At 47.5% G+C, this 19996-nt stretch overlaps 1 protein-coding gene across 5 annotated transcripts in view; it reads right to left on the reverse strand.

Moving 5' to 3' along the window:
- The window catches only part of LOC132207983 (dystrophin-related protein 2-like), a 147450-nt gene that overhangs the window by 51819 nt on the left and 75635 nt on the right, over positions 1–19996 (reverse strand). Inside the window, exon 9 of one of the 5 annotated variants that reach the window (XR_009444077.1) lies at positions 15574–17183. The exons of the other annotated variants lie outside the window; for them this stretch is intronic. The gene's annotated coding sequence lies outside the window, so the exon portion shown is untranslated. Of the gene's footprint in view, positions 1–15573; positions 17184–19996 lie in introns of those variants that run through there. 5 annotated transcript variants of the gene reach the window in all.

Here is a 19996-nt window from a genome sequence, read left to right on the forward strand (position 1 = left end):
GGGGGGGGGAGGAAGGGGGGGGAGGAAGGGGGGGAGGAAGGGGGGGAGGAAGGGGGGGGGAGGAAGGGGGGGGGAGGGAGGGAGGGGGAGGTGGGGGGGGAGGGGGAGGTGGGGGGGGAGGGGGGAGGTGGGGGGGGAGGGGGAGTGGGGGGGGAGGGGGAGGTGGGGGGGGAGGGGGAGGTGGGGGAGGGAGGGAGGGGGAGGTGGGGGGAGGGAGGGAGGGGGAGGTGGGGGGAGGGAGGGAGGGGGAGGTGGGGGGAGGGAGGGAGGGAGGGGGAGGGGGGAGGGAGGGAGGGAGGGGGAGGGGGAGGGGGAGGGAGGGAGGGGGAGGGGGAAGGGAGGGAGGGGGAGGTGGGGGGAGGTGGGGGGAGAGAGGGAGGGAGGGGGAGGTGGGGGAGGAGGGAGGGAGAGGTGGGGAGGGGAGGGGGAGGTGGGGGAGGGAGGGAGGGAGGGGAGGTGGGGGGAGGGAGGGGGAGGTGGGGGGAGGGAGGGGGGAAGGGGGGGGGAGGGAGGGGGAGGGGAGGGTGGGAGGGAGGGGGGACGTGGAGGAGGGGGGAAGGGGGGGAGGGGAGGGAGGGAGGAGGGGGAGGTGGGGGGAGGGAGGGAGGGGGAGGTGGGGGGAGGTGGGGGAGGGAGGGAGGGAGGGGGAGGTGGGGGGAGGGAGGGAGGGAAGGGGGGGAGGGAGGGAAGGGGGGGAGGGAAGGGGGGAGGAAGGGGGGGGGGGAGGGAGGGGGGGGGAACGGGGGGGGGGGAACGGGGGAGGGAGGGGGGGAAGGGGGGGGAAGGGGAGGGAGGGAGGGGGAGGTGGGGGGAGGTGGGGGGAGGGAGGGAGGGAGGGGGAGGTGGGGGAGGGAGGGAGGGAGGGGGAGGTGGGGGGAGGGAGGGAGGGAGGGGGATGGGGGGGAGGGAGGGAGGGAGGGGGAGGTGGGGAGGGGGAGGTGGGGGGGAGGGAGGGGGAGGTCGGGGGGAGGGAGGGGGAGGGGGAGGGAGGGAGGGAGGGGGAGGGGGAGGGAGGGAGGGGGAGGTGGGGGGAGGGAGGGGGAGGTGGGGGAGGGAGGGAGGGAGGGGGAGGTGGGGGGAGGGAGGGAGGGAGGGGGAGGGGGGGAGGGAGGAGGGAGGGGGAGGTGGGGAGGGGAGGTGGGGGTCGGGGGGGAGGGGGGGGAGGGGGAGAGGGAGGGGAGGAGGGGGAGAGGGAGGGGGGGGAGGGGGAGAGGGAGGGGAGGGGGGCGGGAGGGGAAGGATAGGTTAGGTTGGGGAGGGAGGGAAGGGATAGGTTAGGTTGGGGAGGGAGGGAGGGGATAGGTTAGGTTGGGAGGGAGGGAGGGGATAGGTTAGGTTGGCGAGGGAGGGAGGGGATAGTCAGTCCGGGGAAGACAGACAGGTCAAGAGGTGAGGTTAGTAGGTAGGAAATGGGGTGTGGCTTGAGGTGGGGAGGAAGGGGTAGGTGAGAGGAAGAACAGGTGAGGAGGCGGGACGAGTTGGGCTTGTTTTGGATGCAGTAGTGGGGAGGGGAGATTTTGAAGCTTGTGAAATCCGCATTGATACCTTTGGGCTGCAGGGTTCCCAAGCAGAATATGAGTTGCTGTTCCTGCAACCTTCGGGTGGCATTGTTGTGGCACTGCAGGGGGCCCAGGATGGACATGTCGTCTAAGGAATAGGAGGGGAAGTTGAAATTGTTCACGACTCGGAGGCGCAGTTGTTTGTTGTGAACCGAGCATAGGGACTGCTTTGCAGAACACCTAAGTCTCTCCTTGGTTTCCCCGATGTTGAGGAGTTCCACAATGGGTCCAGCGGATGCAGTATACCACATTGGTAGATATGCAGTTGAACATCTGCTTGATGTGGAAAGTCTTCTTGGGTCCTGGATGGGGGTGAGGGAGGAGGTGTGGGGGCACGTGTTGCACTTCCTGTGGTTGCAGGGAAAATGCCGGGCGTGGTGGGGTTGGAAGGGAGTGTGGAGCGGGACATGGGATTCATGGAGAGAGTGGTCTCTCCAGAAAGTAGACAATGGTCGGAGGAAAAATGTCTTTGGTGGTGAGGTCAGATTGCAGATGGTGGAAATGTCAGAGGATGATACATTGTAGGCAGAGGTTGGGAGGGTGGTATGTGAGGATGAGGGGGTTCTCTTTTGGTGGTTATTGCGGGGACGGGGTGTGAGAGTTGAGTCACAGGAAATGAGAGAGACACGGTCGAGGGCGTTCTTGACCACTGCGAGGGGTTGCGGGGGTGTGGATGGGTTGGGGGGAGTTGCGGTCCTTGAAAAATGAGGACATCCGAGGTGTACGGGAATGGAATGCCTCGTCCTGGGAGCAGATGTGGCGAAGGCAAAGGAATTGGGAATAGGGGATGTAATTTTTGCAGGAAGGTGGGTGGGAGGAGGTGTATCCTAGGTCGCTGTGGGAGTCGGTGGGCTTGAAATGGATATCAGTTTCGAGGTGGTTGCCCGAGATGGAGATAGAGGGGTCCAGGAAGGTGAGGGAGGTGTTGGAGATAGTCCAGGTGGACTTGAGGTTGGTGCCCGAGATGGAGACATATATAGCTCCATTCATATTCACAAATCTCTGTTTCAAATCTAATCTTCTGAAGCACGTATGTAATTTTTCATTGTATAATGTTGGAATGTTGATTGCACAGCAAAAGTGTTTCAAGAGACTGATTGGCCTCATACTGTTTAGCCAATTGTATTTGGCAAGTTGACGTTCAGCACTTCTGTAACAAGTCCAATCCCAGTAAGTGGAGCAAATGGCATGGTCAACATAAATACAAGAGAGAAAAATTAAGACAATGGCCTGAGTATTTCGCCCGATTACAGCAGAGGCATTAACACATACTAGGTTACATTAATTTATCTCTGAATCTACCAAGAAATGAATTCTTTGACAATGTCATGACAACATTGAGACATTTGGCAAGCTCAGGGGCAAGGGGGCTGGTTCAGAACTGTACACAGAAACGTAATGAAATGCCAAAACACTGTACGGCGAGAATGGTACTAACAAGGAAATGGTACTATTTCATCTGTATCAATCCGTAGTTGGAATACACATGGTTTGAACCGGCACCAATGCAAAATTGAATAGCCATTGCATGACATAGCATGTGTTCAGAATGAGGAAGAGATGAAGCTTAGTTAGGATTCATTTCACGAAAATGAATCTCAACTAACTAATCTAATTAAACAAGGCAGTTTTACATACAGAACGCTGGTTTACCATCAAAATCTGCACTGATTGACTTCCAGATAGTAAACTGAAAGCTGTTGATCTCAAACTTTGCTTATCAACAGAACTGAAAGATGAAGTGACAATATTGGATTCAGGATTGCAAACTGACATTGGTGATTAAGCAACCGATAGAGACCATCCATGTAGTTAATCTTGAATTGGCAGCATTACAAGTGACCAGGACAATACCTGCTCTGTAAAAATAAGAAACAGAAGACAACTGAGATGCAAAAATGCGACATTCAATTAGAATTACAAAATACCTTAAGCAAACAATTTTATTTCATTCACATATATTATCTGCAATAATATCCATTTAATATTGGTTCTTCCAAACTGTTGCAGCACTTTGACATTAAAAGAATATTCCATCACAAGTATTGCTTGCAATAAAAATCCCAGCACGTTCTGAAATCCTGAGAATAAAAGTATTTCAATCCGATGGTGCTCCCGCATTATTCATCAGTTCCCCACTCAATGGGTATGTTCTGATATGCAGGAAACTTCTATTGTTCGATATGGGGATGGGGATTAACTTGGCATTGTTCTAATGGAGGCAGCACTGACAGATTATAATTTTCTTCCTGTGGGCTCTGTAGTCCAGATTTTTCTCTCCTCCATTATATTGCATTAAAGATCAACAACATTCACCATTTCCTCAGTCTGAGAACCGACCATGTTAAAAAGTGACCAATTAAAGTGTTGCATTGCCTTCAATTTCACAAGGACTGAACTAATCTGCTGCTTACGACACTGATTGCAAAATTAAACCATGAATTGAGAACAAAAACAGCGGGATTTTGTACTTTCAGAGATAATAGGAACTGCAGATGCTGGAGAATCCAAGATAATAAAATGTGAGGCTGGATGAACACAGCAGGCCAAGCAGCATCTCAGGAGCACAAAAGCTGACGTTTCGGGCCTAGACCCTTCATCAGAGAGGGGGATGGGGGTGAGGGAACTGGAATAAATAGGGAGAGAGGGGGAGGCGGACCGAAGATGGAGAGAAAAGAAGATAGGTGGAGAGAGTATAGGTGGGGAGGTGGGGAGGGGATAGGTCAGTCCAGGGAAGATGGACAGGTCAAGGAGGTGGGATGAGGTTAGTAGGTAGATGGGGGTGCGGTTTGGGGTGGGTGGAAGGGATGGGTGAGAGGAAGAACAGGTTAGGGAGGCAGAGACAGGTTGGACTGGTTTTGGGATGCAGTGGGTGGAGCGGAAGAGCTGGGCTGGTTGTGTGGTGCAGTGGGGGGAGGGGAAGAACTGGGCTGGTTTAGGGATGCGGTGGGGGAAGGGGAGATTTTGAAGCTTGTGAAGTCCACATTGATACCATTAGGCTGCAGGGTTCCCAGGCGGAATATGAGTTGCTGTTCCTGCAACCTTCGGGTGGCATCATTGTGGCACTGCAGGAGGCCCATGATGGACATGTCATCAAGAGAATGGGAGGGGGAGTGGAAATGGTTTGCAACTGGGAGGTGCAGTTGTTCGTTGCGAACTGAGCGGACGTGTTCTGCAAAGCGGTCTCCAAGCCTCCGCTTGGTTTCCCCAATGTAGAGGTAGCCACACCGGGTACAGTGGATGCAGTATACCACATTGGCAGATGTGCAGGCGAACCTCTGTTTCATGTGGAATGTCATCATGGGGCCTGGGATAGGGGTGAGGGAGGGGGTGTGGGGGCAAGTGTAGCATTTCGTGCGGTTGCAGGGGAAGGTGCTGGGTGTGGTGGGGTTGGAGGGGAGTGTGGAGCGAACAAGGGAGTCACGGAGAGAGTGGTCTCTCCGGAAAGCAGACTGGGGTGGGGATGGAAAAATGTCTTGGGTGGTGGGGTCGGATTGTAGATGGCGCAAGTGTCGGAGGATGATGCGTTGTATCCGGAGGTTGGTGGGGTGGTGTGTGAGAACGAGGGGGATCCTCTTTGGGCGGTTGTGGCGGAGGCAGGGTGTGAGGGATGTGTTGCGGGAAATACGGGAGACGCGGTCAAGGGCGTTCTCGATCACTGTGGGGGGAAAGCTGCGGTCCTTGAAGAACTTGGACATCTAGGATGTGCAGGAGTGGAATGCCTCATCGTGGGAGCAGATGCGGTGGAGGCGGAGGAATTGGGAATAGGGGATGGAATTTTTGCAGGAGGGTGGGTGGGAGGAGGTGTATTCTAGGTAGCTGTGGGAGTCAGTGGGCTTGAAATGGACATCAGTTACAAGCTGGTTGCCTGAGATGGAGACTGAGAGATCCAGGAAGGTGAGGGATGTGCTGGAGATGGCCCAGGTGAACTGAAGGTTGGGGTGGAAGGTGTTGGTGAAGTGGATAAACTGTTCGAGCTCCTCTGGGGAGCAAGAGGCGGCGCCGATACAGTCATCAATGTACCGGAGGAAGAGGTGGGATTTGGGGCCTGTGTAGGTGCGGAAGAGGGACTGGTCCACGTAACCTACAAAGAGGCAGGCATAGCTGAGGCCCATGCGGGTGCCCATGGCCACCCCCTTAGTCTGTAGGAAGTGGGAGGAGTCAAAAGAGAAGTTGTTGAGGGTGAGGACGAGTTCGGCTAGGCCGATGAGGGTGTCGGTGGAGGGGGACTGGTCGGGCCTGCGGGACAGGAAGAAGCGGAGGGCCTGGAGGCCATCTGCATGCGGAATGCAGGTGTATAGGGACTGGACATGCATGGTGAATATGAGGTGTTGGGGGCCAGGGAATTGGAAGTCCTGGAGGAGGTGGAGGGCGTGGGTGGTGTCACGGACGTAGGTAGGGAGTTCCTGGACCAAAGGGGAGAAAATGGAGTCCAGATAGGTGGAAATGAGTTCGGTGGGGCAGGAGCAGGCTGAGACGATGGGTCGACCAGGGCAGGCAGGTTTGTGGATTTTGGGAAGGAGATAGAAACGGGCCGTGCAGGGTTGGGGAACAATGAGGTTGGAGGCTATGGGTGGGAGGTCCCCTGAGGTGATGAGGTCATGAGGTCATGAATGGTGTTGGAGATGATGGTTTGGTGCTCGGGTGTGGGGTCATGATCAAGGGGCGGTAGGAGGTGGTGTCGGAGAGTTGGCGTCTGGCCTCGGCGATGTAGAGGTCAGTGCGCCATACTACCGTTGCGCCACCCTTGTCTGCAGGTTTGATCGTGGGGTTGGGGTTGGAGCGGAGGGCTGCCCGTTCTGCAGGGGAGAGGTTGGAGTGGGTGAGAGGGGTGGAGAGGTTGAGGCGGTTAATGTCTCGACGGCAGTTAGAGATGAAGAGGTCGAGGGAGGGTAGGAGGCCTGGGGGTGGTGTCCAGGAGGAGGACTTGTGTTGGAAGCGGGTGAAGGGGTCAGTGGAGGGAGGGTTAGGTTCCCGGTTGAACAAGTAGGCATGGAGGCGAAGACGGCGGAAAAACTGCTCTATGTCCAATCGTGACTGGTATTCGTTGATGTGTGGTTGTAGGGGGACAAAGGTGAGGCCCTTATTAAGGACTGACCATTCGTCCTCAGTCAGTGGGAGGTCTGGGGGGATGGTGAAGATGCGGCAGGGTTCAGTGTGGCTGTCTCCTCTGGGGTTGCTGGCTGTGGAGGTTGTGGGCAGAGCGATGAGGTCGTCAACCGTGGGCGGGGTTCCATCGGCGTCGGCCGTGGGCGGGGTTACGTTGGCGTCGGCCGTGGGCGGGGTTCCTTCATCAAATCCAACCTGTTTTGATGAGATACTTTTGACTGTATAATCATCCCTCCATACGAAAGCCTCTTCCTCTCCATCCATTGAATTCAATACTCTCTGACTTTGCAATGAACTGCACATTAATTGCCCTGGGCAATCTAAAAACATTTCCGAGTTGAAAACTTATGGCCAACTCCCAATGTAAATAGATTCCTAAATGGAATTAGCTGAGAAAATGGAAGCAGGTTCACTTACATGCCAATGTACAGGCCTAAACATGCACTTTAGTTTTGAAAAACTGAATGGTGGCTGGGAAAACGTCAGTTTGTATAGGTAGAAAATGGGGAGGTGGGTGGGGTCAGGAGCAATCAACAGGGTGGAGCCCAAAGAGAAAGACAGTTGGACAGATTTAGGATTTGCTAATGATCAGGCTGGGAGGGTGAATAGTTGTTAATGGGGACTGTTAGTCATCAACAATAGCGGGTGTGTCGGGGGAGGCTACGTGGTAACAAGGCCTGGTGTGTGGGGTGGGGGAGGCTGGGACATGGGAGAGTTTCGGCCCAAAAATTATTCAACTCAATATTGAGTCCGGAGGGCTGGAGGGTCCCCAAGCACAAAATGAGGTGTTGTTCCTCCAGCTTGCACTGGGCTTCACTAGGACACTGCAGCAAGCCGGAGACAGAGATGTTGGTCAGGGAGAAAGGTGGTGCATTGAAGTGGTAGACATATTTTTCAAAAATCTGATCTCAGATTTAGTCAAACCCTTCCCTCCACCAGTTTGTCACTGTTAGAAAATTTGGCCAGTTCATTAAACCCCTGAGTCCATGTTGTTGGTGGTAACTACAAATAGGCAAGATCCTAACATGATCCTCGGACGCCACAGCAAGTACTCTTACCAGTCTCAATCTTGATACCACTTCTCAACTGAAAACTCACCGCTTCAGCCAGTTTTAATCCATTCCTGTGTTTTGTTTTAATTCTCCCACAATGAGCTTCAATAGCTCTGTTACATGGAACTTTGCTGAAGTTTCTTTTTTAAAGTCTAGATATATGTCAAATCAGGTAATGATCTAAATGAATTGCGAAGCAGACTCATAGATCCAAATGACCTTCTCCTATTTCTGCATCTTGGAATTCCCACAGTCTACCTGGAACATGATTTCCTCTAAAAGTTCAAAGTGGTTCGTCAGCCAGACTGCCCCTTCCAAACCTACATGTTGGCCAATGTTAATTAGATTAGCTGTTCGACCCTCACTCCTCACAATCATTTCCAGTATTTTACTCCGACCTTGGTTAAGTGTAATGAACTTTAAGTTTTAGAATCCTTACAATGTGGAGACAGGCCCTTCGGTCCAAAATGTTCAGTTGGATCCTTGGAACATCCCACCCAGACCCATCCCCCTATAACACACCTAATCTACACATCCCTGGACACGATGGGCAATTTAGCATGGCCAGTCCACCTAACCAGCACATCTTTGGACAGTTGGAGTAAACCGAGCACCCGGAGAAAACTCACACAGACACAGGGAGAACTTGCAAACTCCACACAGACCGTCACCCAAGTCTGGAATCAAACCCGGGTCCCTGGTGCCAAGAGGCAGCGGTGCTAACCACTGCACCACCATGCCGCCCTTAAAGACATGTCCTTTGAGTCAGAAACAAACCAGCAACCAGAGGATCTTTTTGGATCTTTATTTGAAAGTTAACCTGTTTCCAATTTGTATTACCAAGATATTCCCAGAATATAATTTCCTCGTAACAATTACCAGCACATCACAAATAAAATCCCTTGGCTCCCTCAACACCTGAAATACACGCTATTAAAGCCACTTGCAAAAGTGAAGACTGCATTCTCAACAAAGCGAAATGGAAAGTATTTTATTGAAAGAACGAACTACTTTCTGCATCTCCTTCCCTTGCTCTGCACTTTTCATCTCTGAACTGATAGATTGCCACAGCACATACCAGTAGAAATCAGGAACCATAGACAAGAGTGATCTTTATCGTTACTATCCCAAGGTCCCACAGACAAACTACTCTTACGTTGAGTTGATACAATGTAGCCCCTGATTATTAATTCAACCTGGAACTATTTTGTTACAAATCGACGAGACACTTTCATCACAATGGGAGCAGATTAAATGCTGTCTCATTTCAATGCTGTCTCATTTTTGAATGTTTTTTTATTACGTCATTATTGTGTGTTACTGCTTTAGTGCATCAGCAGCCAGGTAACCAACAAATTCTCTGATGTATCACTGGCAATTATGGACTTCGGGCCAGGTTCATTAATGCTTTGATTTTTCTCTCTCCTTCTACTTTCAGGAATCCCAGTGTTTCTTGGCCTTCCAACTGACCTACCAGTGTTCAAGGATATTCTTTTCCATACAGCAAGATATTATTTTCAGAATTATATCCCCAAAACATAATCTAGCAATTTAACACAAGAAATTCAACTGGCATACGCCAGCTAGAGTTATCACATTCGTAACCCTTATGACAATTGTTTGTAGATTCTCTACATCCTCTCAGCATTGTCTGGCCAATACTTTCCTCCATGTACTGTGTTAACAGCAAAGTCACAAAGTGAAATTATATTCTATTTGTGTCAAATTTCAGAAGTACAATGGATTCAATGGTAAAGAAATACTAACTCAAATACAGCAGCTATAGGTAATCAGTTTAACCTTCCAACCAAAGCAGAACAACAACCAAATGACAGACTGCCAAACTATACACCCAAAACAACAGCAAATTCAAAATAAGAAAAGCCATGATTAAACTGCTCTCATGGGAATGCACTTGATAACTGCACTCGGATACAGGGAAAAATGCCAAGCCTGGAGGAAAAGTGCAGCACACCCCTAAGGTAAACTCAGGTTGTTGAAGGCATGCTTCACAAGAAATAAATTAAAGAAATTTTGGCTTTACTGCTGGCAAACACAGCAAATGGCTGGTGAAAACAAATGAGACGTTTCTGAAGGAAGGCTCAACTTCAAAAACATGTGCTCCAAAGAATCAACATGACAAAACAAAATAAGAAAATCAGATGACACCAAAAACAGAAGTTGCTGGACAAGCTCAGCAGGTCTGGCAGCATCTGTGAACAAAAATCAGAGTTCACGTTTTGGGTCGGGTGACCCCTCCTCAGAACACAACCGTCTTGTTTGTCCGTTTCTATGCATAATGCAAAATGTAAAACAGTTGTCTAATTGCAAAGATTTTCATCATTTTAGTATTTCAGCCAGAACATACTGCTTATTAGATGATTAAATTGGTCTTTCATGACAAGCCTGCTCATAAAGTTGTGTCTAAACTGCAGTGGGTAATCACTTGAGCAATGCTGGATGTGTCAAAATGTCAAAATGCTGCTTGGCCTTCGGTGTCCATCCAGCTCCACACTTGGTTGTCTCTGATTCTGCAGCATCTGCAGTTCCCATCATCACTGATACAATTTTGTGACTTACCCATTTACAAACCAAATATTTCAGAAGATATTCTAGACAATAGAAGAAATCTGTTAAATTACTTTATGTTGAATCTTTCAGGGTAATGCTAAGAGTATGTTTTTGCATGTTTCAGTTTTCAAATCAGATGCACAGCAACAGGACGCCTCCAAGTATTTCTAAACAAGACAGATTTGATTTTTTGTGGTGGCACAGAAGCAGAACAGTTGTTGCCAGTCTCCAAAAGTCTATTACTTTAGCATATCAGAGTCTCTGGGGTAATCTCACAGCATACTCACGACAAGATCACTCTCAAAGCCACACACAAATCAAATCTAATTCTAGACGGATTCTTCTCTTTACTTCTATTTATTTTAAAGCAAACATTTGTACGGAAAAGAATTTTACAATCAGACTGTTTGAATCAACTGCTTTAGAAAAAGGCCGACAAACAAACACACAGCACGCAGTTCTGGGCAAATTATTGAGGGTCTGTCTACCAGTCCTAACCATTTCTTCATGAGGACCATAAATCTTTTTGAATCCTTATATTTCCTTGTTGACCTTGTCAGCATTTCATGATAAAGTACATATAAATGCTTAAAACAAGTCAAAATCCTGGAATTCCCTCCCTAATGTCATTGCGAGAGTAGCTATATCACATGGCATGCAGCGGGTTAAGAAAGCAACTCACCACCACTTTCTCAAGGGCAACTCAAGACAGGCAGGGATGTCCATATCGCAAAAGTGAATAAAAATTGTATGTTGAAATAAAGATACACAAAAGTAAGTCTCACCTCAGGTGAGGAAACTACTGGAAGCAATTCTGTGGGACAGAATTAATCCACACTTGGAAAGGCAGGGCAGTCATGGTTTTATTGAGGGGAGGCCATGTCTGAATAACTTGATTGCATTTTTTGAAGAAGTAACCAGGTGTGTACAAGAGGGGATTACATTTGAAATAATCTACTTGGGCTTTAGCAAGGCTTTTGTCAATGTCCCAAATGGAAGACTAATAGTGAATAGCCCAAGGGGTCTGAGGAAATTTGGCTACTCGGATCCGGAATTGGTCGAATGGCAAAGAACAGAGGATGATGATTGCTTGGTGTTTTGGTGATTGGAATTCTGTGTTCAGTGCAGGGATCAATGTTGGACTTTTTGCTGTTTGTGTTATTTATAAACAATTTAGATATCTATACAGCAAGACAGATCAGTTAGTTTGCAGATGGTGCAAAAATTGGTGGAGTAGTCATTCATGAGGAGGTTAGCTTTAGATAACAGGGGAATATAGATAGGCTAATCAGCAGCAAATGGAATTCAATCTGGATACACGTGAGAGAATGCACTTCAGCAGGACAAATAAGGCATAGGAATATATGATGAAAGGTGGAAGCACTGAGGATCCCAGGGATTTTAATATACATGTACACCAGTCCCTTAAGGTATCAGGTCGGGTAGATAAAGTAATGAAGAAGGCATAAGGGACACTTACCTTTACTAACTAAGGCATTGAGTTTAAGAGTAGGGTGGTTATGCTGGAACTCTGCAAAACATTGTTTAGGACACAGCTAGCGTAATGGGCACAGGTCTGGAATCCACAGTGAAGGGTTGGGGGGATGTCACTGCACTGGAGAAGGTGCAGGGGAGATTTATCAGGATGCTGTCCAAGGTGAAGAGTTTTTGAAATGAAGAAAGATTGAACAGTCTAAAGTTGTTTTCCATAGAACAGAACAGATGAAGGGAGAATATGATTGAAATGTATAAAATTATGAGAGACATAAACAGAAAGAAACTTTTCGCTTTGGTGCAGGGATCAATGACTGGTCACGTAGATTTAAGGTAAGGGGCAAGAGATTCATAAGGGATGAAAGGAAAAATGTTTTTACCAAGAGGGTGCAGGGATCACTGCCAGTAAGGGTGGCTGAGGCAGAAACCCTCGTAAGATTTACGAAATAAAGGTGGATACTTGCTACGCCAAGGCATACAAGGCAAATGGTACAAATGCCGTAAAATGGGATTAGAATAGTTCGGTGGCTGTTTTTCACAGGCACAGTGCCAAAGGTTCCTTTCCTGAGCTAGAGGCCTCTATGAGACAATAACCAATTCATGAGCATAATAGGTAGTTCATAACATCAATAACTTTGGTTAAAGATATTGGCTGAGAAATTCAAATTCGATTGCCTAACATGGCCATTTCTGGGAAATAGCTCAGAATGACTCCCGAAGTGAGCAGTGAATAAAGAAAAGGATTTAATCTAATTACCATTAGATACTGTTTCAACAAATCTCCTGTGCTGTGTTAAAAACCTGCCTGCCCTGCCCAAAATCCACAAGCCTGCCTGCCTGGGTCGACCCATTGTCTCAGCCCGTTGTTGCCCCACCAAACTCATCTACACCTATCTGGACTCCATTTTCTCCCCCTTGGTCCAGGAACTCCCCACCTACGTCTATGACACCACCCACGCCCTCCACCTCCTCCAGGACTTCCAATCCCCTGGCCCCCAACACCTCATTTTCACCATGGACGTCCAGTCCCTATACACCTGTATTCCGCATGCAGATGGCCTCAAAGCCCTCCGCTTCTTCCTGTCCCGCAGGCCCGACCAGTCCCCCTCCACCGACAGCCTCATCCGCCTAGCCAAACTTGTCCTCACCCTCAACAACTTCTCTTTCGATTCCTCCCACTTCCTACAGACAAAGGAGGTGGCCATGGGTACCTGCCTGGGCCCAAGCTATGGCTGCCTCTTTGTAGGTGACATGGAACAGTCCCTCGTCCGCACCTACACAGACCCCAAACCCCACCTCTTTCTCTGTTACATTGATGACTGTATCGGCACCGCCACTTGCTCCTCAGGGCAGCTCGAACAGTTCATCCACTTCACCAACACCTTCCACCCCAACCTCAAGTTCACCTGGGCCATCTCCAACACATCCCTCACCTTCCTGGACCTCTCAGTCTCCATCTCAGGTAACCAGCTAGAAACTGATGTCCATTTCAAGCCCACCGACTCCCACAGCTACCTAGAATACACCTCCTCCCACCCACCCTCCTGCAAAAATTCCATCCCCTATTCCCAATTCCTCCACCTCCGCCGCATCTGCTCCCAGGATGAGGCATTCCACTCCCGCATACCCCAGATGTGCACGTTCCCCAAGGACCGCAACGTTCCCCCCGCAGTGGTCGAGAACGCCCTTGACCGCGTCGCCTGCGTTTTCCGCAACACATCCCTCACACCACGCCCCCACCACAACCGCCACAAGAGGATCCCCCTCGTTCTCACACACCACCCCACCAACCTCCGGATACAACGCATCATCCTCCGACACTTCCGCCATCTACAATCCAACCCCACCACCCAAGCCATTTTTCCATCCCCACCCTTGTCTGCCTTCTGGAGAGACCACTCTCTCCATGACTCCCTTGTTCGCTCCACACTCCCCTCCAACCCCACCACACCCGGCACCTTCCTCTGCAACCGCAGGAAGAGCTACACTTGCCCCCATATCTCCTCCCTCACCCGCATCCCAGGCCCCAAGATGACCTTCCATATTAAGCAGAGGTTCACCTGCACATCTGCCGATGTGGTATACTGTATCCATTGTACCCAGTGTGGCTTCCTCTACATTGGGGAACCAACCGGAAGCTTCGGGACCGCTTTGCAGAACACCTCTGCTTGGTTCGCAATAAACAACTGCACCTCCCAGTTGCAAACCATTTCCACTCCCCCTCCCATTCTTTAGATGACATGTCCATCATGGGCCTCCTGCAGTGCCACAATGATGCCACCTGAAGGTTGCAAGAACAGCAACTCATATTCTGCTTGGGAACCCTGCAGCCCAATGGTATCAATGTGGACTTCACAAGCTTCAAAATCTCCCCTTCTCCCAATGCATCCCAAAACCAGCACAGTTCTTCCCCTCTCCACAGTGCATCCCAAAACCAGCCCAACTTGTCTCCGCTTCCCTAACCCGTTCTTCCTCTCACCTATCCCTTCCTCCCAGGTCAAGCAGCACCTCCATTTCCTACCTACTACCTCATCCCGCCTTCTCGACCTCTCCGTCTTCTCTGGACTGACCTACCCACCTACTACCTCCCCACCTATACTCTCCTCTCCACCTATCATCTTTTCTCTCCATCTTCGATCCGCCTCCCCTTCTCTCCCTATTTATTTCAGAACCCTCTCCCCATCCCCCTCTCTGATGAAGGGTCTAGGCCCGAAACGTCAGCTTTTGTGCTCCTGAGATGCTGCTTGGCCTGCTGTGCTCATCCAGCTTCACACTTTGTTATCTTGAATTATCCATGTAATGGATTATAAAGTAATTTGAATGAAAGATAGAGCATAACCCAGGAATATGGGTATAAATTACATAGTTGAGATTATGTTACGAATACTGAGATTCATAAAGCTTTCCCTGGACAAAGAATTCACTAAGCATGTTGGTCACAAATCTGTAAATAGTTTTTTAAGCCACTCAACTCAGAATCACACTGTGTGCTGAACTAAATCTTGTCACATTTTTGACACACGCAATACAATTAATCAAAAGATATTGCTTTCAGCAGAAACACACACGGCTGTAAAAATTGCACAGCTCTTAATAAAAGTCAGTCAACTCACTGTATCTCCTTGAACATAATGAAAACTTGACTGAAATCAACTGCATAGAGCTAATTATAAGCCGAACTCTGGCAGCTCCCGTTCATATGACAGCACCACACAATTAATAAAACAGCTCCACAAAGTGTTCACAATCAAAAGACTGAGATAAGTACTGAATGACCTGGGTAACTGGAGGTCGAGTCTAGAATTTTAACTCATTGTACGAGTCAAGGTTGCGCTTGGTTATATAAATTAATGTTATGATTGGAATAGCGTAGTTTCTCTAACTGTGTGTGACTGAAATTAATCAGAGCTAACATTTCGGGTCCAGTGACTGTTCCTCAGAACTGGACCCGAAACTGGACAATAACCGGCTTGCTGTTGCTCATTTTGGGTTCCATCAGGGCCAACGTAGCTTCTAACTTTAATACAATCTCGGTCCAAACAGAGACAAAAGAATAGTTTTCCAAAGGTGACAGAAAAGTAACTCACCTTGACATCAAAAAGCCTTCCGAAAACTGAAGTCAATTGGGAATCAGGTGGGAAATGGCCGACTAGTTGGAGATATAGACAGCAAAAGGCAGGATTGGTTGTGGTTGCCGGAGATCCATCAGCTCAGTACCAGGTCATCGCTGCAAAGTTCCTCAGTCTGACCAGCTTCAGCTGCTTTATCAATGAATGTAACTCCTTCACAAAGTCAGAAGTGGGTATAGGCACTGATTACTGCAGTCCATGTCCATATGCAGCAAGGCCTGGGCAAAGTTTAGGCTAGGGCTGACAAGTGGTACGAATTATGCATTACAAAAAAGTGTCAGGCAATGACAATCTCCAGTAAGGGAGAATCTAAATCTCTTTACTTGACAAAAACAGAAGTTGCTGGAAAAGATCAACAGGCCTGACAGCATCTGTGAAGTGAAATTGGAATTAACATCTAAGGTCCGGTGACCCTTCCTGAGATATATATTTGAAAGTGCTGAATTTAGAGGCCTACAGAGACACAGCTGGGTAGCTCTTTCAGGAGCCAGTACAGACAGAGTGGGCCAAATGGCCACCTTCTATACTGTAAAATTCTATGATTCTTCAGTTCAGAAATATTAGAATTTGATTGTGATGCAGGATAATGGAGTCGAAGTTGATCACCAAAAAAAAAATCGCTGAGCTCACATTTTTCCGCACTTCAGTTAAAGAATAATTTACCAAAAAATCTCACTCAAATTTTACTAGTTACTTGCGCAATTTTCCTGAAAGGCTGTTACCTTGCTGGAGATGTACCCATCAGTTCCTCCATACTCATCTGTTTTTCAGCTATACTCTACAACAGTGGGTGGCAGTCGCTACATTAATTCAACACAGCACATAACTCTCAACCAAAATGTCTTTGCTGAGGACTTTCTGGCCCAAAATCTTTTCAGCATACACAAATCAAACTTGTGTTAGAATGCCTACAGTGTGGAATCAGGCCTTTTTCTGATCCAAGCCCAGACATAGGTTCAATTGATCAACTGTCAAATTGAGGATCAATGTGGTGATCGGTGACACGACACCATTGTCAAAAAGCAGAGGAACTGTGAGAAAGTCACCTCATTTACCCCGCTTTTGGCTGAGAGTCTTGTTCTGCAGGGTTTGTTCTTTTTACTGATATCTCCCACCCACGATACTGCAGAATAACTGTTCATCTTGACTATCCTGCCACCTTATTGGTGACAAGTGTATGCATGTCTGCACCTGAATGTAGAATGGTTTAAGTTTACATGTTCATCATTAATAATCCACTTTGTCACTTGTTAAAGAATACATTTAAAATAATAAATGTACTTTTTCCCCCATTAATTGATGAAGCCTGGAGAAAATTTCTTTTATCCTCAATAACGGTAACAGTCAGACATTAACAATCCTTGAGGTTACACTCGTCATATTTACAATTATTTATGGAATAGTGGGGTTCAATCTCTAGTAGGCTCTTCCAATATAGATTGTGACAAATCCAAAAAAAATTTACGTCCCAAGAAAATGCTGCTCAAAACAGGCTCATAATGATAAAATCAAATATATATCAAGTGTTTTCACTGAATGTACTTAAGAACAAAATTTACCTTCATTCTCTCAGGGAATCGAGGGACTCAGGGAGCAAGCAGGAAAGCAAATTTGAAGCCCAAGATGAGCCACAATTGTAGTGAATGAGGAAGCAGGCACAGTGGGCTGCACAGTCTTCTCCTGCCCTTGGTTCTTATATTCCTTTACAGTATTATTAGATTGGATCCAAAGCCAAATTGAAACTAAGCACAGCTGGATCCTAGCTGAACCTGTTAAAACGAGTGGAAGGGATGCACTGTCTTTAAGTTTTTCACAAAGCCTTTCTTTATTGTTCACAGGAGTGCATCAAAATATTCTGGACAGCTTTTAGTGAAAGAGCATTCCAACTAATATCAAATAGGCAATCAGTATCAAACACCAACAAATCTTAAAAGAAAGGCAGTAAACCTTTAGCAGAATATTGCTGGCCTACTTTATAAAGTACATTGTTGCATACAACATGGATACAAAGTTCCAAAGTTCTTGTCTTGACTAAATCAAGCTTTGTACAGCTTCATTTACTGTTCAGGTTTCATACAAAGTTCCGCTAAATCCTTTCACCATGTATATTTCGTAATCAAACAACAAACTAAAAGGAATTTGTGATTAGTTGCAAATAATTAGTAGCGTGTTATGAAAGTAAAGAGTCAAAATTCATAGTTTCAATGTGCAAGAGTCCACAACACAAATAACCCACAACTCTACAATCTGTGAAATATCAATTGGAATGCAAGCTGATTAAAAAAGCTCAAAGGCAACAGAAATGAGAATTAATGCTATTGGTGAAACTCCAAAGGTTAACATATCACACTGCATGCACCTTTGTATACATGGGAAGGTAATAAATGAGATTTGATTTGACATATTACCGTCACATGTAGACAGACACAGTGAAAAGTATTGTTTTACATGCTAACCAAACTAGGTTGATACGGCATCAGGAAAGCCAGTGCCAGACATGAGACTGCTGAGTGAGAGAGTTTATTTCAGGGGATAATGTTTGGTGTAGGAACCAGAGGAATGTACCTGCATGAGTAACGGGCATGGTCAATGTGAGGTCAGGTCGAATGACATATAAAGATCAAGTAGATGCAACAGCCCTGAACGAGAATGTCACCAAGACTGCTGCAAACTCGCAAACAGTGCAGGGGCACAACGTGCCCAGCTCCTCGACAGCCTTTCCAATAGTTTGGGAACATGTGTGTTCGACTTCTCCGTCAAGATTCTCGGAATCTGAGATGGTCACTGCCTCGACGCCTTTTCCGCTTGCAGAATAAAACTGATTTCTTGCGAAATACTCTCGGTGCAAGAGGCAGGCTACTGCACATTACACTCTGCCCGTATCCGAGACAGGATTAGAGGAACCTGACCCGACGCTAGAACATCCAGAAACCACAAAAGAAAAAGAACCAGCCTGTGTCCTTGAACTCAGAAGGGGAGGAATATATTGAATGTAATGAGGTCAGCCAGATGGACAGCACAGAGTGAGTTTCCTGAATGGGGCTTAATCTGGTCCAGTCAGGAAGCCCTGGCTGATTGATAAGAACTGGAGTGTCGGACATCCTGCTCACTCTGAAAGAGTCGGTTGAGTGTCAAGGACTCTCAGTTTGTAAATAAAAGGTGACTTGGTGACAGGATACCAGCTCTGCGGAATTATTTCAGGTCCCTCTTAAAAACAAAATTTTTGATCCCTTCCACTGCGACAAATTAAAAATTCTGAGTGAAAACCCAAGAGGACAGCGGATGCTGTAAATCAGAAATAAAAGCAGAAGTTGCTGGAAAAGCTCAGCAGGCCTGGCAGCATCTGTGAAGGAAAATCAGAGTTACCATTTCAGTGACCTTTCCTCAGTTCTGAACAAGTACATTCATCATATGAATGCTGCAAACTCGCAAACAGTGCGGAAGCATGACATGCCCAGCTTCTCGACAGACTTCCGATAATTTTGAGCATCTTGCTAAATCTCCTCTACACCCTCTCTAAAGCTTCCACATCTCTCCTATAATGAGGCGACAAAAGCTGAACATAAAAATACAAGTGTGGAGTAACCAGAGTTTCAGAGAGCTGCAGCATAACCTAATGGCTCTTAAAATCAATTCTCCTGTCAATGAAAGCCAACACACCATATGCCTTCTTAAAAACCCTCTCAACTTGGGTAGCAACTTGGTGGGAGCTTTGGATATGGACCCCAAGATCCCTCTGTTTCTCCATACTTCCATTAACCCTGTAATCTACATTGAATTTGAACTTACAAAATAAATCAGTTCACACTTTTCTGGTTTGAATTCCATCTGCCAGTTCTTTGCCCAGCTCTGCATCCTGTTGCAACCTGCAACAGCCCTCCACACTATCCACAACTCCAACAACCTTTGTGTCATTGGCAAACTTAGTAACCCACCCTCCCACTTCCTCTTCCAAATCGTTTATAAAGATCACAATCAGCAGGCGTCCCAGAACAGATCCCTGCGGAACACCACGAGTCACCGAGTTCCAAGCTGAATACTTTCCATCTACTACCAACCTGTCTTCTATTGGGCAGCCAGCTATGTATCCAGACAGGCAAATTTCCCTGAATCTCATGCCTCCTTACTTTCTGATTGAGCCTACCATGTTGAAGCTTATCAAATGTCTTGCTAAAATCCATAGACACCACATCCATGGTCTACCTTCATCGATGTATTTTGTCACATCCTCAAAGAATTCAATAAGGCTTGTGAGGCCTGACCTACCCCTCTGAAAGCCATGCTATTTCGAATCAAACTGTGCTTTTCCAAATAATCATAAATACTATACTATTCATATTGGGATATACCCATATCACATGGACTGCAGTGACTTATTCTCACCTTCTCAAAGGCAATTAGAATTGGACAATGGACACACTCCATGAATGATTTAAGGAAAAAAAAACTCCGTGTCTGTCATTTTTGTTCCACTGACACAGTCATCCTCTTCTTTCCACCCTCTACCCAGTTAGAAATTTTAGGTTGAAGCTCCAAACCAGGACTTGAGCACAAAATGATGGCAATGTTGAGGGAATGCTGC

The sequence above is a fragment of the Stegostoma tigrinum genome, unplaced genomic scaffold, assembly GCF_030684315.1.
Source record: "Stegostoma tigrinum isolate sSteTig4 unplaced genomic scaffold, sSteTig4.hap1 scaffold_237, whole genome shotgun sequence".
Lineage (NCBI taxonomy): Eukaryota > Metazoa > Chordata > Chondrichthyes > Orectolobiformes > Stegostomatidae > Stegostoma > Stegostoma tigrinum.